Source organism: Sceloporus occidentalis, unplaced genomic scaffold (genome assembly GCF_023333645.1).
Source record: "Sceloporus occidentalis isolate IW3139 unplaced genomic scaffold, rSceOcc1.0.p SCAF_4, whole genome shotgun sequence".
Taxonomy (NCBI): Eukaryota; Metazoa; Chordata; class Lepidosauria; order Squamata; family Phrynosomatidae; genus Sceloporus; species Sceloporus occidentalis.
The window spans coordinates 147678758-147683583 of record NW_028316984.1 but is presented as its reverse complement, the minus strand read 5'-3'; the positions used below and the strand labels follow the sequence as shown (position 1 = coordinate 147683583).

The following is a 4826-nucleotide window of genomic DNA, read 5'->3' as shown; positions in this document are numbered from 1 at the left end:
TTGCATACTGAGTTCAAAGTGTAAAAATAGTTTGACCTCAGTTAACTGGTGGGGTGGGGGGAGGAGGTGGTAGAATCTTGTTCTTTTAAGTAGGTTCAGGAAAAAGCAAACTGCTACATCCTCTCCTAGCTAATGTGTTCATTCTCATTAATATGTTTTGCTCTCTTGACCACACTCTGATGTCATTTGGTTCCATGTGACCCAGTTTTCATCAGTGAAATGTTGACAGTATGAAACGTTTTGTTAAAATCACACATTGCTTAAATACCTAAAATAACTGAATTGTACATGGGCATCATGTTCAATGCCCTGCTCAGTGCAGAATCGCTAGCTAAAGCATCCCCAGCAGGTAGCTGTCTAGCCTCTTTTTGAAGATACCCAAAGAAGGAGATGCCACCACTTCTCTAGGCAATTGGTTCCATTGCTGAACCACTCTTACTTTCAAGAAGTTTCTTCTAATGTTCAATCAAAATCTAAAATCATAGAACATTTTCTAGTCTGAGACATTTTTTAAAAAAGAAAAACCTCTCTCAACCCACTGATAAAACTTTTATTCCCTTTTCCCCCCAGCTCCAAAAATCCATTTAATATGTAGTCCTCAAAAAAATATGGAAGGCTTCATAAATTTGCGTGTCATCCTTGCGCAGGGGCCATGCTAATCTTCTCTGTATCATTCCAATTTTAGTATATGTGCCGCCGAAGCGAGCATGATAAAACTTTAATTCCAAAAGCATCTCCTACTTTAGCATAGAGCTTGAAAAATGTTGGTTTGTTTTGAACTACAGCATCCATATCCTCTCACCCATCATTGTCAAATCTGTTTTAGCTTGATCAAAATACAGCACCCAGGATGAGTCTAGGCAGACAGATGAAGATTTGATATTCAGTCAATGGAGTCAGGAAGACAAAGGAATGAGCTTAAACTCTACCACAACAGTTTCTGAATGGTAGTGTTGCTGTTACGTGCTGTGAAGTCGCCTTCTATTTATGGCAACACTATGAATGAGAGAGTCCCAACAGCATTGTCAACAGCATTGTTTAGTTCTTGCAAATATCCTTGATTTAATCAATCTGTAATTCCTTCCTCTTTTCTTTACTATGGTGGTGTCCATTTTGTCCAGAATACTCTGGGAGCAGCTGAGTATTCAGGCCCCAGAGCCTCCCCAATGCCCCTCCATTACATGGACACACCATTGCAACATGGACAACTGTTTGCACACACTTTCCACTGTGCTGCCCAGTGCTGCTGCTGCTGCCATGCTTTGCTTGCTTTGAGGTCAGAACGAGGTGCCCAGTGTTGATCACATGGATGGCTGCCTAGTTCTGACCTCAGACTGATTGATACATGGCAACAGTGGGCTCTGTATCTTCTGGGAAGATCTGGAGCAAAAGGTGAGTTTTTATATAAAAAATATTTTAATGTGGGGTAGTTGCCATAATCCAGAAACAACTTGAAGGCTCACAGCAACAGCAACCGTATGTGGTTTGGTGTTGAACTGGCCGGACATTTGTCCAGATTATTTACACCAGAACTGGGGATTAAGGCATGAGTTGTCAGGATCCCTCACCAAGGGAACGGGGGGGGGGGGGGGGAGGCTGTTTTATTTGGCCCATGCAGAGAGGGCCTACATTTCACTTTGCTGAGCATTAGTGTTTTTTCTACTGAGTCTTGCTGTCTTATGATGCATCCAAGGTACAATAGCCTCAAATTAGGCTTTTGGCTTCCAGTGAGAATTCAGCCTTGATTTACTCTTGAATCCATTCATTTTTTTGAAAGTCCACGATATCCTTTTAACTCTCCTCCAGCATCCTATATCTGATTTGTTGATACTTTTCCTATCAGCTTTCTTCCCTGAGCACACATTCTGTTGCAACAAGGAAATTCTCTCATTCATTTGTGGAATGAGCTGCTTTTTGAAATGCTGTTGCATTGAGGGTAAAATCCTCCTCAGTGAGGAGCATTATCTCAAAGGGTTCTGCTCATCAGATTAGGGCCCACTGGAAATAACAAGTTGATTAATTAATCACCATAGTCCTCAACAAGGCAAAATGAGTTAATTTGTTGGTTAACAGGCCAATTTTTTTTAATTGCTACATTTGACACTAAGGGCTCTTTCACACGAAGGAGGCAAGAATCATTAAAACGTGGTAATAGTGTGACCAGTGGGAAGATTATCACATCCCGTGTGCTTCTCCCGTTTGTGTCCTGTGCATAAACTGTAGTGGACACATTATTGGGTAATAACGGGACTTTTTGTTATTACCCAATGACGCATCCATTACAGTTTATGCACAGGACATGAACAGGAGAAGCATGCGGGTGTGTGTGTGTGTGATAATCTTCTCCCCAATCACATTATTATTACAGTTTAACCATGTTTTAATGATGCTTGTCTCTCGTGTGAAAAGTCCTTAGGCTGAAGCTCCATTAATTTAACTCATTATTTGATAATTCACTTTCCCAATGAGACTTAAAGTAAAGATGCTGGCTAACAGCATTCAGTATTTTTGTAGTATAATGAATAGGAGAGAGCCAGTGAGGTCTAGTAGTTGGAATGCTGGACTAGGACTCTGGGAGGCTAGGTTTGGAATTCCCCATTTGGTCATAGACAACCACTGAATGACCTTGGGCAAGTCACACTCTCTCAGCCTCAGAGGAAGGCAGTGGCAACCCCGCTCTAAATAAACCTTGCCAGGAAAAGCCCATGATAAGCTCATTTAGGGTTGCCATGAGTGGGAAACAACTTGAAGGCACACACACACAGAAACATACACACAACAGATTATGAGGTTTTATCATATTGTTCATTGCCAGGGTGGTAAGAAACTAGAGGTGTCAGGGGTTGAATCTGGAACTTAAAGCCATTGCCTGCAAAACATGTGCTATATCATTGATCTGGGTGGGCCACATTTCATGATTCACATGGCCCCATTCTCACTAGCCCCTTTGTCCTGGATAGAACTGGGCAGATCCGTTTGACCCCATACCGAATCTGCCTGGAAAGAAGTTTGTACTACCCTTTACCTTGATCAATGCAATTTGCCCCTCTGAAGTTTTCACATTTGCAGTACTGCTTTAAAATGGAGCCTCCTTTGTTGTCAATCAAATTCACTTCCGCTTTTGTCAACGGTGACATATCCTACAATCATTGGCCAACGGAATTGGTTCTTTTTCACCTCCTTTTTAAAAAAAACACTGGCGGTAATGTGCATATATTCTGTCAACTTGTCAAATTTAAAACCTCCGGGGGTGTGTGTGTGTGTTGTCTGTATTTGGGTGATTACAGATTATGGCAACCCTAAAATGACCCATCCTGGGGTTTTCTTGGCAGGTTCCAAGGAGATTTGCCATTACCTTTCCCCTGAGGCTGAGAGAGTGTGTCTCCCCCAAAGTCATGGGTTTCCACAGCCTTCCCTCTGAATGCCAGCCTCTAGCTTCCCCTTCGCTTGCAGCCCACCATTTCCTCCTCTTTGGAACCTCTTCCCTTCCCTTCCCTTCCCTTCCCTTCATGCCCAATGCCACCTCCGAAGCCCATGCCTCCCCCCATGCCATCCTCTTCCCTTCCAGCCCAAAGCATGTGCATAATCTGTCACAACAACAACAACAATAATAATACCTCAGAATGCCATCTCTGCATCCTCTTTCTTTGCTTTCCCTCTGATTGCCATAACAGAATGACTTACATACATATTCACATATGTAGCAAAAGCATTCACACATTGTATCAATTTGCCAAATTTAAAAGGAAACACAAGCATCCGCATATTCTGTCTCACACACACACAAAAAATAATTTTAAAAAAGCCACTTGCAAAGTGAGGTGCCGTGACGGCAGCAAGCAAATGAAAGGGAAATGTAGCACAAGCAGACACATTCTATCAATATGTATCAACTTGTAGAACAAACATTTGCATAATCTGTCAACAATAAAATTACAAAAGAGAGAGAGAGAGAGATTGAGGAGGCATGTTCCACCCTCTGCCCTAAATCCCTCCCCTGAACTTGACCTGATCATGACTGGGGCCAAGTTCACATTTGATGGCAGCAGAGAAGAAACGGGTTTTGTAAAAGACATGGGAAATAATCCACTTTCGGAAAAACAGCTCCAAGGGGATCAGGTGCGCAAGACCCTAATTCTGATGAGTTTAAACTGGTGCCAATGGGAACTTCCAACTTTTAATCTGGGTTACAATTTGGTACAAAAGGTAGTCTGAATAGCCCCTGAGTGGGGAGGTAGAGGATGGCATCATTGAACAGTACAGAAAACTGTTTTGCATATGCTCAGAAGCATTCAAAATATTTCCAGTTAAAAATGTTCAACCCTTAAGTTGCCAACCAGTTTGGCTGCTCTTCACTACTTCAGTGGATCATTGTTCCCTGACTGATATGAACCCATAATCCCTTATTCACTTTTCCCTGTCCAGACAAACAATACATGGTATCTGAAGGGTAAGTGAATAGCAAATATGTTGATGAAGGTGCAAAGAAGAGAGATGTAGGTCAGTGATAGATTTTAATTTAACAGATTGTTACAACTCATGCTTTAGTATAGGCTGCCTTAACCCAGCAGTTTCCAGATCTATTCCACTACAAATCCCATCATCTCAATCCATTTGCAGTCAAATAGACCTGGAAAATGCCATTTTGGAGAAGACAACTTTGGAACAACAAAAGCAGCTCTTTTAAAGGAACCAAATATGCCAATAAAGGTCAGATCAACAGTGATAATGCACAAACCGTTCCCTGTAAATCTCATGGTTTGTTTGGCAAAGAAATAAATTAAGTAATTAATTAACCAAAATTAGCATGTTTATTGTTAACATTA

The 4826-nt window shown here is 41.6% G+C and overlaps 1 non-coding gene across 1 annotated transcript; it reads right to left on the bottom strand.

Annotated features, from left to right (window-relative positions):
- Nucleotides 1–602: 602 nt before the first annotated feature.
- LOC149314835 (U6 spliceosomal RNA) lies at nucleotides 603–709 on the bottom strand. Its single transcript, XR_016281198.1, has one exon. It is a non-coding gene; the product is annotated as a U6 spliceosomal RNA (small nuclear RNA).
- Between the last annotated feature and the right edge of the window lie 4117 nt (nucleotides 710–4826).